The following is a 22,435-nucleotide window of genomic DNA, read 5'->3' on the forward strand; positions in this document are numbered from 1 at the left end:
TGCTGGCAAAGGTCTGTCTGGTCAAAGCTATGATTTTTCCAGTAGTCATGTATGGTTATGAGGGCTGGATCATAAAGAAGGTTGAGTGCCAAAGAGTTGATGCTTTTGAACTGTGGTGCTGGAGAAGACTTTTGAGACTCCCTTGGATAGCAAGGAGATCAAACCAGTCAATCCTAAAGGAAATCAGTCATGAATATTCATTGGAAGGACTGATGCTGAAGCTGAAGCTCCAATACTTTGGTTATCTGATGTGAAGAGCTGACTCATTGGAAAAGACCCTGTTGCCTGGAAAAATTGAGGGCAGGAGGAGAAGGGGGCAACAGAGGATGGATGAGCTGTTTGGATGGCATCAACGACTCAATGGAGATGAGTTTGAGCAAACTCCAGGAGATGGTAAAGTACAAGGAAGCCTGGTGTGTTGCAGTCCATGGGGTTGCAAAGAATCAGACACAACAGAGCGACTGAACAACAACAAAAAAAAACCATAAAACTCCTAGGAGAAAACATAGGGGAAAATGAGTCTTGGCAATAATTTTTTGAATATGACAGCTAAAGAACAAACAATAATATGAAAAACAAGTGGATCTACATTAAACTAAAAAGCTTCTTCACAGCAAAAGAAATTATCAACAAAATGAAAAGGCAGCCTATGGAATGGGGGAGATTTTTGCAAATCATATATGTAATAAGAGATTAATATTCAAAATATAAAGAACTCATACAACTCAACAACAAAAAACAATCCAATTAAAAACTGTGCTGAGGACCTTATTTAGACTTTTTTCGGAAGAATTCACAAATGGTCAAGAGGTACATGAAAAGGTATTCAACATCACTAATCATTTGGGAAATGCAAGTCAAAACCACAATGAGGTATCATGTATGCCTATTAGAATGGCTGTCATCAAAAAGATGAGATAAATGCTAGTGAGGATGTGGAGTAAAGGGAACCCCTGTACACTGTTGATGGGATTGTAAACTGACACAGCCACTGTGGAAAATAGTATGGAGGTTCCTCGAAATTAAAAATAGAGCTACCATATGACCTAGCAATTCCACTTCTGAGAATATATCTATAGGAACCAAAATCACTATGTCAAAGAGATATCTGCATCTCCATATTTCCTGCAGCATTATTTACAATAGCCAAGTTATGGAAACAACCCAAGTGTGTATCAGCAGGTGAATGAGAAAATGTATACAATGGAATAATATTTTGCCTTTAAAAAAAGAAGGAAACTCTGCTATTTGCTATAACATGAATGCGCACTGAGGGCATTATGCTAAGTGAAAGAAGTCAGACAGAGAAAGATAAATACAGTATGATATCTTTTATATGTGGAATCTAAGAAAACTAATAAAGAGACCAGATTTGTAGTTACCAGACATGAGACTTGAGAGGTGAGGGGATTGCATGAAAGGGGATTGGTCAAAATGTATGAACTTCCAGTTATAAGATTAATAAATATTGAGGATATCATGTACAACATGATGACTATAGTTAAAACAGCTTTATGGTATATTGGAAAGTTATGAAGACAGTAGATTCTAAAAGTTCTCACTGCAAGGGGAAAAAAAAATCTTTTTCCTTTTATTTTTTTATTTTTTTTTCTCCTTAAACTCAGCGCCTAGTTCATTTTATTAAACCGGAATTTTCTTTTTTTTTCTTTTTTTTTTTAACTTTTATTTCAAATTGGAGTATAGTCAATTAACCATGCTGTGATAGATTCAGGTAACATCTATATGATATTATATGATATCACCACTTACTGTGGAGATCTTTTTGCAATATATGTAAATAGTCATTTCCAAATATATTGTGCATGCGTGCATGCTCAGTCACCAGTCCTGTCTGACTCTTTCAACCGGAACTGTAGCCCACCAGGCTCCTCTGTCCATGGGACTGTCCAGGCAAAAATACTGGAGTGAGGTCCCATGCCCTCCTCCACGGGATCTTCCCGACCCAGGGATCAAACCCGTGTCTCTTATGTCTCCTGCATTGGCAGGCAGGTTCTTTACCACTAGCGCCACCTGAGAAGTTTTCCCATCCCATTATCAACATCATGCTAGAGTTGTACATTTGCTACCATTAATGAACTGGACATCATAATCATTCCCAAATCCACAGTTTACATTAGGGTTCACTCTTGGTGTACATTCTATAAGTTTGGACAGATGAATGCCTTGCATCCATCATTTTCACTTCAATTTTTATTGAATCTTTATAACTATACATATGCAATTTCTTAAGCCATGCATCTTAACCCACACCCTTGGAAATGCCACACCTATTTCATATTAAATAAGTATATATTCAGTCCTGTTCATGAGTTTTCTACAGTTTTCCTTTAATCTGTATGTCAATCAGTCTGCTCCCAATGGTGATGAAAGTACAGCACCACAGAATAATTATGTTTCCTGGCTATGCAAATCCCACTCACAAGACTGTCCTTTTGGATGGCTGGAGGAGTAATGGTGATTACAATGAATACTGCAAACATGTATTCAGCACTGTAGGTGCTGCACATTGCTCTGAGGGCTTTCAATGTAGTATTTCATTTAATCTTCACTGTAACCCTAAGGAGCAGATACTGCCTTGATTCCCACTTAACACCAGAGAAAAGGTGAGACTTAGAGAAAGGAAACTGTTACTAAAGATCATACATTTTGCAACTAAATGCACCTATGTTCAAAACCATGCCCTGATGCACTGTTTAAGTACTGAGTATTTTTCTGTGTTAAATCTGAGGTCAGCAAAGAGTAAGGAATTCAGCCAAGGTCGTGGTTTGACATGGGCACAGGCCTCCTGAACCCAGTCTCCTGTCCAGCAGACCTTTCATTGTTTTTTTTTCCTATATGCTGTTGTTCTTTAGTCACCAAGTCATGTCCGACTCTTTGTGACCCCATGGACACTGGCAGCATGCCAGGCTTCCCTTTCCCTCACCATCTCCTGGAGTTTGCCCAAGTTCATGTCAATTGCATCAGTGATGCCATCCAACTATCTCATCCTCTGTCACCCCCTTCTCCTTCTGCCTTCAATCTTTCCCAGCATCAGGGCTTTTCCAATGAGTTGGCTCTTCACATCAGGTGGTCAAAGTATTTGAGCTTCAGCTTCAGCATCAGTCCTTCCAATTAATATTCAGGGCTGATTTCTTTTAGGATTGACTGGTTTCATTTTCTTGCTGTTCAGGGGAATCTCAAGAGTCTTCTCCAGCACCACAGTTTGAAAGCATCAATCTTCAGTGCTCAGCCTTCTTTATGGTCCAACTCTCACATCCATATGTGACTATTGAAAAAAACATAGCTTTGACTACATGGACCTTTGTCAGCAAAGTGATGTCTTTGCTTTTTAATACACTGCCTAAGTTTGTCATAGCTTTTCTTCCAAGAAGCAATTGTCTTCTAATTTCATGACTGCAGTCACCATCTGCAGTGATTTTAGAGCCCAACAAGAGAAGAATCTGCCACTGCTTCTGCCTTTCCCCTTCTAGTTGCCATGAAGTGGTGGGACTGGATGCCATGATCTTAGTTGTTTGTTTGTTTTTAAATATTGAGTTTTAAGCCAGCTTTTTCACTCTCCTTCTTCACCCTCATCAAGAGGTTCTTTAGCTCCTCTTCACTTTCTGCCATCAGAGTGGTATCCTCCACATATCTGAGGTTGTTGGTATTTCTCCCAGCAATCTTGATTCCAGCCTGTAACTCTTCCAGCCCAGCATTTCACATGATGTGCTCTGTGTATAAGTTAAATGAAGAGGGCGACAATAAACAGCCTTGTTGCATTCCTTTCTCAATCCTGAACCAGTCAGTTGTTTCATACAGAGTTCTAACTGTTGCTTCTTGACCCGCATATACACTTTTCCAATAGTTTGAACATTCTTTAGGACTGCCCTTCTTGGGAACTGGGATGAAGATTGATGTTTTCCAGTCCTGTGGCCACTGCTGGGTTTTCCAAATTTGCTGACATATTGAGTGCAGCACTTTAATAGCTCTGCTGGAATTTCATCACCTCTACTAGCTTTATTGGCAGCAGTGTTTCCTAAGGCCCACTTGACTTCACACTCCAGGATGTCTGGCTCTAGGTGAGTGATCACACCATTGTGGTTATCTGGGTCATTAAGATCTTTTTTGTACAGTTCTTCTGTGTATTCTTGCCACCTCTTCTTAATATCTTCCTCTGTTAGATCCCTACCGTTTCTGTCCTTTATTGTGCCTATCTTTGCATGAAATGTTCCCCTTGGTATCTCCAATTTTCTTGAAGAGATCTCTAGTCTTTCTCATTCTATTGTTTTCCTCTATTTCTTTGCATTGTTCTTTGAAGACGGCTTTCTTGTCTCTCCTCTCTTGATTTTCACTTCTCTTTTCCCGTATATGCTCTTTTTAATCTGAGGCTCAGCTGGAAAGTACTACTCCAATAGCAAATCAGAAAGTGGAAAAAGGGACAGGAAATAAAATAAAAGCAGATTATTTTCTTTTTTTTCCTCAAAATTCTCATGCAATTCATCTCACAACACAGAAATGACACCAAAAGCTCAAGCATCAGGTAAATATCTGTATGTTTTTCTTTCTTGGCTATATTTCCAGATACTTTCTATAACAGATATTCTCATTGGTTTTTTTAAAAGTCATCTCTTTCATGGGATGGAGGAATGGGCTGGGCAGTACTCTTTGTCCTAGTCCTACAATGTGCCAGACATTTCTATAGGTTTTCTCCTCCCCGCCCCCCCGCCCCAGAGCTCTGTGAGGAAGGTATCATTATTCCCATTTTATGAATGATCAAGTATAGGCCCACAAAGCACAGTACTCTTACAGGGTTACACATCGATTCAGAAGCAGAATCTTTCCTTCTCCACTATATACCCATTAGCTTCTTTTTCAAGGATGGGCTTCCAAAGCTTAAAGGACTGACTGTTTCAAACTCTCCTGGAATTTTGCCTGTGGGTACTTACTCAATACAGTACTGATTACAAGATGAAACCTTGTACCAGGATGGTCAGTCTAGTTCCTGAAGTGTTAAGCAAGACTGACATGAAAGTAGAGCTGTTGCTCTCTCTGGAGAGTGACTTGAGAAAAGGTTACTGACATTTACACAAGGACTTTAATCAATAGGTACTTCACATTTTATTTAATTTAATCCTTATAGCTATTCAAGTTGCTGTTCATTGTTGACATTATTCAGATCAGGATACAGGACTTATAAGAAGTTAGGCAACTCTCCTCAAGGATAAAAACTTTTTAAAAAAATGCTCAGGAACTCAAAATCTGGAATTTAAGAGTGCCAATGTTTTTCTGCTCTATTATGTGGGCAGGAACTCACTGAAGCTAGTGCATTGTTTAGGGTTTCTCTTTAACAATGAGCTTTACTGTTTTTATATCTGAAGTCATAGTCAATAAATATATATGGGTGTGATATATATCTGTGTGTGTATATATATATGTATATGTTGTGTATATATACTGTATATGTATATATTGTATATATATACACAATATATACACACTGTATATACATAAAACACCATCTGTACAGCAAAAATTTTAAGTACAAAATATATAAAAAGACGGAAGAAAATTCTGCAACTTGTATTGCAGATGTGGAGTTAATATCTCTGGGTCTTAACCAACAGAGAAATAAGCCAAAGATTAGAACAGAGAATGTGTATTAAAAGCTATGAAACACTTGAAAATGAAACACAATGAAACACTTGAAAATGAAACACAATGAAACACTTGAAAACATGACAGAACATATTACTGATGAAATGCCAAAAAAGCTCTCATTCTAAGTGAAACAGGTAAATATCAACACAGCATGTAGAAAGTGATCACAAATTTCTAAAAGAATATGCTTTAATATTTGGATAAATATCTGTATATTTTATTAAGATATATACTGGAAAAAGGGCTTCCCAGGTAGCCCAGTGGTAAAGAACCTACCTGCCAATGCAGGAGACATAAGAGACACAAGTTTGATCCTTGGATTGGGAAGATCCCCTGGAGCAGGGCATGGCAACTCACTACAGTATTCTTGCCTGGGAAATCCCATGGACAGAGGAGCCTGGTGGGCTGCAGTCCATGGGGTCGCAGAGAGTTGGACATGACTGAGTGACTTAACATGCATGCACACATACTGGAAAAAATCAACAGAATATGTATCAAATGATTAATAATGAATATCTTCTGGTTGGGGTGGGAATCTGGACTAGAGTATTAATATCCTGATATATTAATTTGGCAAAATGTATAAAATCCCCAAAGTACTATTTTCAAATACTGGTTATGGAACACTTTTCACTGAAATAATGATTATCCGTATTCTGAAATGACTATTTTTCTGTCCTCTTCCTTATTTTAAAATGCATAATTCAAATTAATAGCTACCATATTTAAATAGCTACAGCTCTGTGCTGAGAAGCCAGTGGACAAAACTTCCTAGGCAAAGTAGCTTCAATGTGCACAGATGTAATGCCCCTAGAGAAGTGGCCTGGATCCCAGAAGTAAGCAATAGGTGCCAGTAAATGTCACCTCCCTGAAGTCAGAAGGGACCTATTGCAGTTCAGTAGTAGTAAGTCCACTGTGGGTGCCAGACCACCCCTTCCCAGGAGAATATCCTTCAAGTATCTGTGCATGAAGTAATGAGGCCGATATAGGATCGGTGCAGTGGGTTGAGGGAGGTGTCTACATTGAACATGACGCATTTGCAACACTGAACATGACACATTTGCAACATAATTTACAGACTTAATTAGTATGCTTGATATATAACGAAATCTGACTAGTTGAAAGAGTCATGTTCACATGTACCAACAGGTAATTCAAATTAAAAAAATGAATGGCAATCAAATATAAGTAAAACTGCTCAACCACACCAAAGATGCAAGAAATGCAATTACAAGATACAGAACTTAACGTACAATATGATCTAAATTTTGAAGAATATATATTGTCATAAGAACATACATGTGTAATTTTATTTTTTTATTTTTTAAATGTATTCTTTTTTTTATTCAATTATTTTTTTTGCCCTGCCTTGCAACATGTGGGATCTTAGTTTCCTGACCAGGGATTGAACCCACACCCCCTGCATTGGCAGAATGGAGTCTTAACTACTGCATTGCCAGAGTAGTCTCCATATGTAATTTTAATAATAAACAATCTCACACAAACATATCTGGAAAATATCAAGAAATATATCAAGTGGTTATCTTGAAGTGAGACATAAAAGTTGAAGAGGGGAGAGAAATCCTTTTATACAAGATAATTCTTTTTATAAATGTTTATTTCTTCAGTGTTTCCAGGGACTTAGAGGAACATGTACATCACTTTAAATAAGCAAAATAACTAAGATAAAATTATGACAGCATGAGATAAACCTAGTTGTGTTTTTATTTTCAAAAGTAATGCTCAGAGAAGTGTATAAACAAGATGTGGTGCATATATACAATTGAATACTATTTAATTATAAAAAAGAATGAAATAATGCCATTTGCAGCAACATAAATGGATATAGAGATTGTCATACTGAGTTAAGTAAGTGAGAAAAAGCCAAATATCATATGATACCATTTATATGTGGAATTTAAAAACAATGGTACAAATAAACTTACTTACAAAACAGAAATAGAGCCTCAGATGTAGAAAACAAACTTACGGTTCAGTTCAGTTCAGTCGCTCAGTCGTGTCCGACTCTCCACGACCCCATGAATCACAGCACGCCAGGACTCCCTGTCCATCACCAACTCCCTGAGTTCACTCAAACTCATGTCCACAGAGTCGGTGATGCCATCCAGCCATCTCATTCTCTGTCGTCCCCTTCTCCTCCCACCCCCAACCTTTCCCAGCATTAGAGTCTTTTCCAGTGAGTCAACTCGTCGCATGAGGTGCCCAAAGTATTGCAGTTTCAGCTTTAGCATCAGTCCTTCCAATGAACACCCAGGATTGATCTCCTTTAGAATGAACTGGTTGGATCTCCTTGCAGTCCAAGGGACTCTCAAGAGTCTTTTCCAACACCACAGTTCAAAAGCATCAATTCTTCGGCGATCAGCTTTCTTTACAGTCCAACTCTCACATCCATACATGACCACTGGAAAAACCATAGCCTTGACTAGACAGACTTTGGTTGGCAAAGTAATGTCTCTGCTTTTTAATATACTGTCAAGGTTGGTCATAACTTTCCTTCCAAGGAGTAAGCGTCTTTTAATTTCATGGCTGCAATCAGCATCTGCAGTGATTTTGGAGCCCAAAAAATAAAGTCTGACACTGTTTCCACTGTTTTTCCATCTATTTCCCATGAAGTGATGGGACCAGATGCCATGATCTTAGTTTTCTGAATGTTGAGCTTCAAGCCAACCTTTTCACTCTCCTCTTTCACTTTCATCAAGAGACTTTTGAGTTCCTCTTCACTTTCTGTAGTGTCATCTGCATATCTGATGTTATTGATATTTCTCCCGGCAATCTTCATTCCAGCTTGTGCTTCTTCCAGCCCAGCGTTCCTCATGATGTACTCTGCATATAAGTTAAATAAGCAAGGTGACAATATACAGCCTTGACATACTCCTTTTCCTATTTGGAACCAGTCTGTTGTTCCATGTACAGTTCTGACTGTTGCTTCCTGACCTGCATACAGGTTTCTCAAGAGGCAGGTCAGGTGGTCTGGGATTCCCATCTCTTTCAGAATGTTCCACAGTTTATTGTGATCCACACAGTCAAAGGCTTTGGCATAGTCAATGAAGCAGAAATAGATGTTTTTCTGGAACTCTCTTGCTTTCTCCATGATCCAGCAGATGTTGGCAATTTGATCTCTGGTGCCTCTGCCTTTTCTAAAACCTGCTTGAACATCTGGGAGTTCACGGTTCACATATTGCTGAAGCCTGGCTTGGAGAATTTTGAGCATGACTTTACTAGCGTGTGAGATGAGTGCAATTGTGTGGTAGTTTGGGCATTCTTTGGCATTGCCTTTCTTTGGGATTGGAATGAAGACTGACCTTTTCCAGTCCTGTGACCACTGCTGAGTTTTCCAAATTTGCTGGCATATTGAGTGCAGCACTTTCACAGCATCATCTTTCAAGATTTGAAATAGCTCAAGTGGAATTCCATCACCTCCAGTAGCTTTGTTCGTAGTGATGCTTTCTAAGGCCCACTTGACTTCACATTCAAAGACGTCTGGCTCTAGGTCAGTGATCACAGTATCGTGACTATCTTGGTCATGAAGATCTTTTTTGTACAGTTCTTCTGTGTATTCTTGCCACCTCTTAATATCTTCTGCTTCTGTTAGGTCCATACCATTTCTGTCCTTTATCGAGCCCATCTTTGCATGAAATGTTCCCTTGGAATCTCTGATTTTCTTGAAGAGATTTCTTGTTTTTCCTATTCTGTTGTTTTCCTCTATTTCTTTGCATTGATCACTGAGGAAGGCTTTCTTATCTCTCCTTGCTATTCTTTGGAACTCTGCATTCAGATGCTTATATCTTTCCTTTTCTCTTTTGCTTTTCGCTTCTCTTCTTTTCACAGCTATTTGTAAGGCCTCGTCAGACAGCCATTTTGCTTTTTTGCATTTCTTTTCCATTTGCAGCCAAAGATGGAGAAGCTGTATACAGGTAGCAAAAACAAGACCAGGAGCTGACTGTGGCTCAGATCATGAACTCCTTATTGCCAAATTCAGACTTAAATTGAAGAAAGTAGGGAAAACCACTAGGCCATTCAGATATGACCTAAATCAAATCCCTTATGATTATACAGTGGAAGTGAGAAATAGAGTTAAGGGACTAGATCTGATAGATAGAGTGCCTGATGAACTCTGGACGGAGGTTCATGACATTGTACGGGAGACAGGGACCAAGACCATTCCCATGGACAAACTTACGGTTACCAGGAGGGAAATGGAGATGGAGGGTTAAATTGGGAGCTTCGGATTGGCATATACACAGTACTATATATAAAATAGATAACTAATAAGGACCTACTGTATAGAAGAGGGAACTCTACTCAATATTTTATAATAACTATAAGAGAAAATAATCTGAAAAAGAATAGATATATGTATATGTATAACTGAGTCACTTTTCTGTACACCTGAAACTAACACAACATTGTAAATCAACTATACTCCAATAAAAATTTTTAAAAGTAATGCTGAGATATATATTTAGATCACTAAAAGATGTTAAGTATATTGTAAAGTTAAAAAGTTACACATAGCTTTATATTTATAACCACACACATAAAAGCACTCCTTTTTTAATTTGAAAGAAGGGCTATAGAAAACTTCTTGTCAAAGGAGTTAATATTCATGGGTGCTGTCTGTGTCACCACTTAACATTTCCTTTGCCATATAAACCCCAGATGGCTCTCTTTCCCTGTCTCCTCTATGGATGGTGTGTGCTAAGTTGCTTCAAGCATCTCCGACTCTTTGTGACTCTATGGGCTGTAGGCCACCAGGCTCCTCTGTCCATGGGATTCTCCAGGCAAGAATACTGAAGTAGGTTGAGGTTTCCTCCTTCAGGGGATCTTCCTGACCCAGGGATCGAACCTACGTCTCTTATGTCTCCTGCATTGGCAGGCAGGTTCTTTACCACTAGCCACTTGGGAAGTCCTACCTTGTCTCCTTGGAAGTGAAGTGAAAATCACTCAGTCCTGTCCAACTCTTTGCGACCCCATGGATTGTACAGCCCATGGAATTCTCAAGGCCAGAATACTGGAGTGGGTAGCCTTTCCCTTCTCCAGGGGATCTTTCCAACCCAGGAATCGAACCCAGGTCTCCCACACTGCAGGCGGATTCTTTACCAACTGAGCCACAAGGGAAGCCCAAGAATACTGGAGTGGGTAGCCTATCCCTTCGCCAGTGGATCTTCCCAACCCAGGAATCAAACCAAGGTCTCCCACATTGCAGGCTGAGAAGGTTGGACACAAATACCCTGAATGCCCCTTGCTATTAAAGGGGTCGCAGTTTTCTCTACAGGCTTCTGAAAAAGTGATGCCAAGCTGCAATTCTGGATTTTGTCACAAGATGGCACTAACCTCCAATTTTTGTTTTATTTTCCAATGGAAAAAAATAATCATTTGGCAAAATGAGCAAGTTTTACTTCAAATGGAAGTTATGAAACTATGCAAAGTAAAATCATGATTAATTCCTTAATTCAGCAATAAAAACATTTCAAAACACTCCTTCAAAACACTGACAATGAACTGTACTGATTTCTTCACTGTAAAAATCAATGAGATTGAAAGATGTATGAAAAAATGAGGAGAAAATCATCCATATACACCTCAGAAAGCATTTTGTATATGAGGAAGTCTCTTGAATTAGGATACAGATAAATAGATGAAAACTATAGGATTGCAATTAAACTTATGAAAAGATAGCAACCACAATAATTATATAAATAAAAGTTTTGGTAATTTTATCCTTAGCTCAAAAAAGGTAAATTGCCTAATACAGTTTGCTGTAGTCCCATTCACACACACACAAAAGTGCATTATATCTGCTCATACATCTTGTGCATCTGAATGTATTGTGTATATATATATTGAATAAAAGCATTTGCAAAATGTGCTCCACACCACTGACAAAGGATATCTCAGCAGAGGGAAATGAGGTAGATATAGGATCATTTCATTTCCCACATATGCATATCTTTTTTTGCTTTATTTCTACCAATTACAAACATATATTAGTTTTATAGTTGAGGAAATAAACAAGATGCACTTTTGAAAACAAGACGTGTTATAATCCAGTCCCATAAACATATTTCATACAATGGGAGTCGGTGTTTGTCCCAAGACATACATCACATCCTTCCAAGTAAGGTCATAAAACAAAGTAACACCTTTAAAACCTCTAATATATTTTTCTGGGTCCTCTAAATAGTCTCCCAGATCCTCCTTGATTCTTTGTGTTTCTTGATAGGAAAAAGGCTTATTAACTCTCATAGACTGATTATTTCTCCCGGTGGGTGCTTCATGAAGAGGCAACAGTTTGTGTGGCTGTTCCTCAGTCTCTCTGGCTGCTCTGTGCATATGATCCCAGGGATAGATTGGAGAAACCTGCTTTTCTTTATCTCTGTCTCCTGTCCTCCATCTCACCTAGCAAAGTAGGAGGACAGGAGGGAGCTGAAGGAGTCACACCCAAATCTATACCCTTAGGACATAAGTCTGGCATATTTCTCAGAGAGAAAAAGGGCAACACGTATGCTACTTCTACCCATTTCCCTTGTTTTCTACAGAACCAGTCTAACTGTAAAACTGTATTATACTTAAGAGACTCTCCAACTGGCCACCATTCACCATCCTCCAATGGATACCGTGGCCATGCAGTATCACATAGGAAGACCAGGTGTGTCTTCTTTAAGCCCTGGGGATCAAATCTATAGGATACAGTTTAAAGGAGTGAGGCTGGAATTGTTAGCTCCCATCTGTAAGAGAGAAAAAAAGTGACCGGTGCCCTCTTTCTACCGGAAGTGTCCCTCCCTGCTCTAGATGGGGGTGTAGACAGACTTTACACCAAAGCTTTTCTTTCCTGGTCGGACATAGTCTGTCCCTTACTGACGCAGGCGACATACTCGTCCCTCCCGGTTCTACCACCGAGATGGGGTGGGGATGCACCAGAGGTAGACCTGATGGTATCCCCAACTGAAGTCCAGCTCTTCACCATTAAAACCTGGCTTGCCTCTGATGCCACCCGGGGTACGATCAGAGTAACCTTCCAGAATGCCTCCCAAGCTAAGACTGCTGGTGGAAACATTTTCGTCACCTGAGTGCCTGTGCACAACCCTGAGTATATTCCTGACCACAATAGACCGATTAGACCCTAAAACTGAGATGTTCCTTCCAAGCCTCACCACACCAGTATAAGAGCCTCCTAAGCATCACCACACCAGTATAAGAGTCTCCTCTGATCCACTAAGAGCCAGCGTTACCAAAGGAAAAGAAAAATCCATTGTAGTTCCAATCTGAGTAACCTTTAACCTCAGAGATGCTCTTGGAGCTAGAGCTCCATCTATCTTCCAAACTTTCCATGCCTAGCAAGGCTAGGCGCTTCCTGACTACCAATTCAAGCTTGGGATCCAATACACAGTAACAGTATAGATCACAAGTCCCTTGGAAGTCTATGATCTGACAGATTAGGTTAGTACTTCTAATTCCCAAGGAGTTATGAAATGGTCAAAGAGACCAAAAAGTTTGACTGAGAAAGGAGAGTTCGGTCCACACGCTTTGCCCATTTCTTGTTGGTCCCCAAAGGGTGCCTCTTGGCATTGACAGGTCGGTATAAACCCTGACAGGTTTCCACCATAAGCTGTATGAGGTCGCTGAGGAACCGCAGAGCAGGGCTCCTCACTTGCTTCCCGCAGAGTGTTTCATTCATTCACTCAAGCACACCGTAGAGTTAGTAAAGTAGAGCAGAAAATGTGTTCGCTAGGAGAACAAAGAACTAGAGCTCCAAATATCCTTACCTCGTCCTGAAGGATCCGAGACGAGCCCCCAAGATGAAAGGTTGTTGCTGACACATGAAAAGACACCGGGATTCTTGGCCTCTGGAGGAGAAGAATTCAATCCGGGGCCAGAGACGAGTCTTGATCGCTCAGAGCTTTGTGTAATAGTTTTATTAAAGTATAAAGGAGATAGAGAAAGCTTCTGACATAGGCATCAGAAGCGGGCAGAAAGAGTACCCCCTTGCTAATGTTAGCTATGGAGTTATACATTCTCTAATTAGTTATTACAGTGAATCAAAAGAATGTCTGGAGGTTGTAAAGACCTCACTAGACCTACTCCCATAATTTACACCTTAAGATAACAGGATTAGCCAGAAGGTTTTTTCCAGAGACTGTTCTCAAGCAGGATACATTATTGTTATACAATCCTAAGGAATGTAGAGGGACAAAAAGTTTGTCCTTTCCTCCTCCTTGAGAATTCCAGACCCCTCTCTCCTTGGGGACCCCTGAATTTCTTATCAATCTGTCTAGGAATTGACTTTCTCACCTTATATGTACCAGGTACTCTCTATAGTTTATCTAATCTTGTCCATAAAAATTCTGTTAGCAGGATTTTTGCTACTAAGCAATATCTATTTCTTTTGTTATTATTTTCCATTCACATGTACGTTTGATAAAATATTGAGTTTTCCAGGTGGCGCTAGAGGTAAAGAACCTGTCTGCCAAAGCAGGAGACTTAAGAGAAATGGGTTCAGTCCCTGGGTCTGGAAGATCCCCTTGAGGAGGGCATGGCAATCCACTCCAATATTCTTGCCTGGAGAATCCTGTGGACAGAGGAGCCTGGTGGGCTGCTGTCCATAGAGTCGCATAGAGTCAGACATGACTGAAGTGACTTTAAAATAATACCCTGTACTCATGCCTTCTGCTAAATCATTTCTGTTTCCAGTGCATGAAAATGGACTGTCTCAGTTGGAGAACAAGGATGCTTTGTATTCAGTCATATTTATTTTGAGAATTTAATAGAGAGCATTCATAGTGAAACTATGTTTTCGTCAGACCTCCCTTAAATAGGAATGAAGGCAGTCTAATTTTGTTCTCAATATGTATGGTATGAATTTATGTTACCCACAAGCAAATATATTGTCATTCAATCTTGTATTGGTGAATGGATTAAAATTAAAATATGTAATTTCAAGAAAACTCATGCAGTAGGAAATCATGTTTTTCTATGCTCCCTGTCTAGTTTTCACAATGAGATATTTTTGAACTGGTGAATTTTTTTCAGTCAAATGAAAGATAGGTTTCTTTTCTCTTGTATACAGTTAATGTATTAGCAGATAAAACTTTATAAATTGGGGTGAAAGGTGTCCTGAGTTTTCATAATAGGATTTTAAAATTAGTGTTCAAAGCTCAGCAAAAACTAGGGCTAACTTTCTGTAATCTAGACATCTGGTTGATATTTCCATCTTCACTATGTGAACTTGTAACTGCAGTTTGCTTGAATAAAAGTTTACTTATTTCTAGTCCTTTCTCTGTAACATCCTTTATGCTCTTGATTTCCTGATCTATGAAATGTGGATCATCACTCCTTGATGCAAAGGGGACTGCTCATTATATAAGAGCTTATAAATTCAATCCCTGTACAACACAAGAAAGTGATATTTACACTACTCATGGCAGGGAAGGTTCTTGGGGGCCAACCATAGAGTTCCCATTTTTCTCATTGAATAATATACTTACCCTTTATAGTTCTGAATATTTGGTAAACATTTTCATTAACTTCCATACTAACTCAAGCTATAAATTCTTCTCATCTCTTATTGTTTGGCAGAAGTATATAATGTCAGCTTCTTTTTCTTAATTTTATTCCTTGTTTTTCTACTTCAGATTCCTTAATTGACTTTTTATGTAAAGGTAATTGTTCTATACTAATGGTTCAGACGGTAAAGAATCCGCTTGCAGTTCAAGAGATGTGGGTTTGACCCCTGGGTAGGGAAGATCCCCTGGAAAAGGGAATGGCTACCCACTTCAGTATTCTTGCCTGGAGAATTCCACGGACAGAGGAGCCTGGTGGACTACAGTCCATGGAGTCACGAAGAGTGGGACATGACTGGGTGACTAACACTTTCACTTTTGCCTCCACTTAGTCAAACAAAAGTGGGAAGCCAAAAGTCCAAGAGCATTGTTCATTTCAAGAAAACTAGAGAGGGATGAACCTGTGGAATCAAAGGTTCATCCCCAAATTTATATATATATATATAAATATACATTACATATGTATATACATATCTGCCTCTATTATTTACATTACCATTATGACCCCTATAAGCCTTTGAGTTTAGCCTTCCTGGAATTAAAAGTCTCCCATGTCACACCACTGATGTGCCACACAATCTTTCTGAGGAGAATATGATGTATGGACACATTGTAAAATCTTTAAACAAGTAGAAGATAAGGATATTTGAAACAACTTTTTAAATGGCAGACTAGAAGAATGTTTGACAGGATATAATGAACCGTCATTTGCCATATTTAGCGCTGTCATATTTTCTTATCAAAGAAAGGATTATATTCTTCCTGCTGGCAGGCCACAAAGGGATTTTTGAGGATAACATGTTATCTGAATTTATTATATAAATTCAGTTTTGTGCTAAGTTACCTCTCACCGTGATATTTTCCTCTGACCCAATGAGTGAAGCTACATGGGAATAATATTTCAACTGTGCCAGCTCAGTTTTTAGGGAGAGATTGGTCTGCATTAGAAACCTCTAAGACAAACTCTGTTTTCAGAATGGTTTGCTTTATGCCCTTACAAGAATTGTATTGCAAATATTCAACATAAGTGCATAAAAGCTTAGGTAATGAATTTAATGGACTTCAATTGTAGGTAACAGAAGCAATTCCTACTGCCTTCTACTTTTGTAACTTTTATTTGTGAGCCACAAGAAAGCATTAACTTAACTGTTAAAGCCCTCCCTTAAAATTTCAGGTATTTTATTTGTCCATACTCCCTTCTGGCTCTTGCTTATATCCAGCTGTTTGGTAGTACCATGAAAACAGGCTTGTTCGTTTGTCTATTTGATCAATTATGCAGTTATTATCTGCCTTGGTTTTAAAAAGAACACATGCATACAGTTCCACTCCTGGTTGTATACACAAGAGAATTTAAAACAGGTGTTCAAGTGACATCCTTGGTGGTCCAGTGGCTAAGACTCTGCACTCTCAATGCAGGGGACCCAGGTTTGATTCCTTTTCATAGAACTAGATTCCACATACTGCAATGAAGACCTGGTGCACCCAAATAAATTAATGAAAATAAAACATGTGTTCAAATAAAAATGTGTACATGAATGTTTATAACAACATTATTTATAATAGCCAAAGGTGGAAGTAAACAAAATGTCCATCCACAATTCATTTGAATGGACAAACAAAATTTGCCATTTTCATATTATGGAATATTATTCAGTCAAAAGTATTGATACATGCTCCAACATGGATGAACCTTGACAATATGCTAAATGAAAGAAACCAGGGGCAGAAGATCACATATTATATGACTCCATTTATATGACATGTCACTAATAAGCACAGCCATGTTAGTGGCTCAGTTGTGTCCAACTCTTTGCAACCCCATAGACCGTAGCCCATTAGGGTCTTCTGTCCATGGGATTCTCCAGGCAAGAACACTGGAGTGGGTTGCCATCCCTTTTCCAGGGGCTCTTCCCCACCCAGGGATCAAAACTGGGTCTCCCACATTACAGGCAGATTCTTTACCATTTGTGCTACCATAGAGGCATAAAATAGATTAGTGGCTTTTTAGGGCTTGGGAGAATTAGGAGCTAGGCAGTGATAACTAAAGGTACAGGATTTCTCTCTAATGAAAGTTAATGAAAGTATTCTAAGATTGACTCTGATGGTGGTTGCATGTATCTGCAAAAATACTAAAAAAAACCCTTGAATTGTATACTTTAAATGGGTAAATGTTATGGTATGTGAATAATATCTCAATAAACTGTCACAAAATGTAAACTTTAAAGATAAACTCATGAGCCCACTGGTTTTGATCACTGAACTTTCAGTTCAAGGAGTACCTGGGGCCACCACATCCAGGTTTTCAGATTGACTCCTAGTGCAACTACAGCAAGGCAGATACTTTTGTTTAAATTTTGTTTGATACTATATCTTCTGTGTCTAGCAAGGTGCCAGTGAATTCTCTTCTGAACACTGTGGGTAATTTTCCAACATTTTACAATCATTACCTGCTAAAATATAAGTGTCAGGATGGCAAAGATTTATGTCTCTTTTCTTCACTGCTGATTCTTCTGACCTTGAAGAATGCCTGGTTCAAAGTGGGCATTCAACAAATATTTGTAAAATGAAGGTACAGATTTATCCATCCACTGCTCAATGGAAAACTGTGTCTAACATCCAACCAGGTAGTAAAATGGCGGGAGAAGACAGTAAATGAAAGAAAAGGAATTGGCAATGAATAAAAATAGATCCTCCTAAGAAGAAATGGTAATCAAATGTACAAAAATTTTCTCAAACCTAAAAATCAAAGGAATTAAAGGAATGCAAAGTGCGGGCTGATCGCTCCGAGCACTTGTAGAAACTAAAGCTTGGGTCAGCACTGCACTAAGATATTCAGTTTATGTCTCCCCTACAGACTCACAGAGACTCTTGAGAGTCTTTTGGACTGCAAGGAGATCAAACCAGTCAATCCTAAAGGAAATCAAATTCTTTGGAAGGACTGATGCTGAAGCTCAAGCTCCAATACTTTGGCCACCTGATGTGAAGAACTGACTCATCTGAAAAGACCCTAATACTGGGCAAGATTGAGGGCAGGAGGAAAAGGGGATGACAGAGGATGAGATGGTTGGATGGTATCACTGACTCAATGGACATGAGTTTGAGCAAACTGAGGGAGTTGGTGACGGACAGGGAAGCCTGGCATGCTGCAGTCCATGGGGTCACAGAGCATCAGACATGACTGAGCAATTGAACAACAGCAAGAGATACACAAGCACAGCTGGAAAGACAGACAGGAGAGACAAGGAACTTCTTGCTTCGTGAAGATGGAGGTGCATCAAGAGTGGTCCAGATAGTTGACTCTCCTGATAGGGAATTTTGTTGTCACACATCACACATTCAGGTCCTTTCCTCTCTTCCTTATACTTGACACTTCCATTGGAGTGTGTGTGTGTGTGTATGTGTGTGTCCTCTCTTTCTTATACTTGACACTTCCATTGGAGTGTGTGTGTGTGTGTGTGTGTGTCCTCTCTTCCTTATACTTGACACTTCCATTGGTGTGTGTGTGTGTGTCCTCTCTTCCTCATACTTGACACTTCCATTGGTGTGTGTGTGTGTGTCCTCTCTTCCTTATACTTGACACTTCCATTGGAGTGTGTGTGTGTGTGTGTGTGTGTGTCCTCTCTTCCTTATACTTGACACTTCCATTGGTGTGTGTGTGTGCCCCCTCTCTTCCTTATACTTGACACTTCCATTGGAGTGTGTGTGTGTGTGTGTGTGTCCTCTCTTCCTTATACTTGACACTTCCATTGGTGTGTGTGTGTGTGTCCTCTCTTCCTTATACTTGACACTTCCATTGGAGTGTGTGTGTGTATTTATGTGTCTGTTGTAGAGTGTATCAGATCCAGGTCGTGGAAACCCCCTTCAACCAGAAACTCTCATCTCACATCCATTCATCAGGTAAGATTTAGTTTAGAAAAGCTTTGCACCTGAGGTGCTCAAGAGAGTGCCTGCACATCATTACCTTCAGTGCCCCAAAGAGGAAACAGTGAAACATAAAGCTGATGTAAAAAAGTCAAAGAAAATTTGAAAATCCATCCCAAAGCCAGAGCTTTTACATATATCAACTGGGGAACGAGCAGCCCAACCAACTGTCCAAGATGATGCAGTTAATTAATCGCAGAGAAAAGTCTGGGACTTGATTCTCAAAAATAAAACATATCCATTACCCTGCACAGAAAGTCAAGATGTTTATATCAGCTGATTTATAACCGTGGGATTTACAGTTGTGGCTCCATGGCATCCAGAAAGGAATGTAGGACTGGCAGGCAGAAGGACTTTAGTTCTCATGTGTTTAACACTTAGTGGCTGTGTGATCCCAGTCAAGACGATTCTCTGATTTGTGTTCCAGTCTCTTTACTTAGGAAATGGAGGTGATAAATCCCCACATCCCAAGAACAGAGAGGAAAAAACTGACAACACTGATAAGGCAGCAGTCACAGTGCCTGGCACACAATAGACAGGCTCAGCTCCCAAGCAGGCAGAAACTATGTGCTCTATTTCTTGATTCCTCTTCTTCCTCCTTACACCTCAGCCTTCTGTGGTCCTAACAGCCTTCCCCAGCACAGTGATTAAACAAGGAAAGGTCAATGATGTGTCTCAAAGAGGGAAACTCCCAAAGGAAACTAATGCAAGTGTGAAACTGGCCCCTCATTCTATTGCCAGTGCTCTTGCTGACCTTAACATTAGCCCTCCAGATCGGGTGTCTCCCTTTGTTCAACTCCTGTGACCCCAGTAAATATTAGCTCCTTCCTGTCTACAAGGCAACCTCAATGCCATTGCTTCAACAATTCTGCCACTTTCTTCAATTTTCTCACTCTATCCTCCTTCTAAACAAACCACTGTTTAAAAAAAAAAAAGATAACACTGTAAGGTACATTTATCAAGCAAAAACCTAGAAATATGACCAAGATAAATTCGCAGACATCTTATTATAGGTTCAGGTGTTCTGTATGTTTACAGTTTTTAACTGCTATCATACTTTTCAAACATATTTACATGATGTTTGGGAAATGTACTCAAATTTTAAAATGCATAAAATAAAGATAAGTATCAGAAAAAACAAGAATTATGATCACTGCCCCTACTCAGCAATAACTGACCTTTTCTTGTTATTATCATGAGGATTTCTATATATGTGTGTACGTGCATATTTGTATAGAGAGCTGTGCAATATACGTACATGTATATTTACAAATGTCATTGGTGTGCGTTAGGTAACTTCTCTGACTCCGTGCTGAGACGCTTTGCAGATGTAAGATTTCTGGGGTCAAAACCAAGAGAACAGAACAGTGTGTGGAAACTTTGGGACCCCACACTAATAATCAGAGCCACATTCTCTAACATAGAGTATGGCAAAAATACAAATAGATCCTCTCCTTTTCCCAACACCTTTGGATAAGTCACCTTATTGCTTAAAATGGCCCTGGTCCTCAATCATAACACGAAGGGTTCATATTTAGGTTAGATTCCCAGACACACTTCAGAGGGATTATGGTGTCAGACATCCCCTTTATTGGAGGATGGAGGAGGAGGGTTAACGCTTGGTCCAGCATTTTTTGCATGTCAGCTACATGCCAGACACTTTCTATGGGTTTTCCAATTCCCCCTCACCATGACCCCATGAGGAAGATGCTATTAGTCTTATTTAACGTATTACCCAACCAAGGCACAAAGGCTCATCTATACTGTAGGAGACTTATGAAGAGTTCTGGATCTTGACCCATAATACCCAGAAGTCTTCTATCAGAGGCCTTATGGGATTCCAGGCTCAAGGCTTGGTTATCTTAACTTGCTGGGTTGGCTCCTAGGGTTGTTTCATGCAGACAAGGGATAAGTGGCCTGAGCATGGTGGCCATGTGATTTAGCCAGTCCTCAAGTTCCTGAAGTACTTTTGTAAAAGCACAGGTTTTACTCTGGGGAAAATAGACCTCTGAGGAGGGTCAGAAATAAGTATTTAAGAGTCCCACCTCATGCCAGCATCTTTTAGACCCTTTAAATCCTAACCACAGACAATGGGGACCAGATATATAATTCCTATGATATAGATGAAGAAAGTAAAGCAAGGACAAAGAAGGTAAGCTTCTTGAAAACTAAACCAAGCCTAAAACATAAACTCCTTTTACAGCATCCTGCTGCTTTTCTAACATGAAAACATCTCTCAATTTTGTAAGTATATAATTTGTAGCTGAGGAATTATGTTATAGCTGAACTAGGTGTTATCTTGAAGAGAATATGGGAGTCAGAGAGGCACTGGTTACCATCTCTGTCTTTCTCTTTCACAGAGTTGGACACAACTGAAGTTACAGAGCAGACACAACCCTAAAAAATATGTCTGTTGTTATCCAGCTTCAGTCTCCAAACCTAGAGAACAGAGATAATAATTGTCTTCCTCACAGAAATCAATAAAATCAATGCTCAGAGTTCCCTGAGCTCCCCACAGGGCGAGCACCACAGAACTCATATGCAATGGAACCATTTATCATTGGGCATTTAAATAGCAACAGTAACAGCAGTGTCACTTCAGTTCAGTTCAGTTCAGTCGCTCAGTCGTGTCCGACTCTCCGCAACCCCATGAATCACAGCACGCCAGGCCTCCCTGTCCATCACCAACTCCCGGAGTTCACTCAAACTCATGTCCATTGAGTCGGTGATGCCATCCAGCCATCTCATTCTCTGTCGTCCCCTTCTCCTCCCGCCCCCAACCTTTCCTAGCATCAGAGTCTTTTCCAGTGAGTCAACTCGTCGCATGAGGTGGCCAAAGTATTGGAGTTTCAGCTTTACCATCAGTCCCTCCAATGAACACCCAGGATCGATCTCCCTTAGAATGGACTGGTTGGATCTCCTTGCGGTACAAAGGACTCTCAAGAGTCTTCTCCAACACCACAGTTCAAAAGCATCAATTCTTCGGCGATCAGCTTTCTTCACAGTCCAACTCTCACATCCATACATGACCACGGGAAAAACCATAGCCTTGACTAGATGGACCTTGGTTGGCAAAGTAATGTCTCTGCTTTTTAAAATATTATCAAGGTTGATCATAACTTTCCTTCCAAGGAGTAAGCGTCTTTTAATTTCATGGCTGCAGTCAGCATCTGCAGTTATTTTGGAGCCCAAAAAATAAAGTCTGACACTGTTTCCACTGTTTTTCCATCTACTTCCCATGAAGTGATGGGACCAGATGCCATGATCTTTGTTTT

Source organism: Moschus berezovskii, chromosome X, assembly GCF_049115385.1.
Source record: "Moschus berezovskii isolate FMDL1 chromosome X, NW_MosBer_1.0, whole genome shotgun sequence".
Lineage (NCBI taxonomy): Eukaryota > Metazoa > Chordata > Mammalia > Artiodactyla > Moschidae > Moschus > Moschus berezovskii.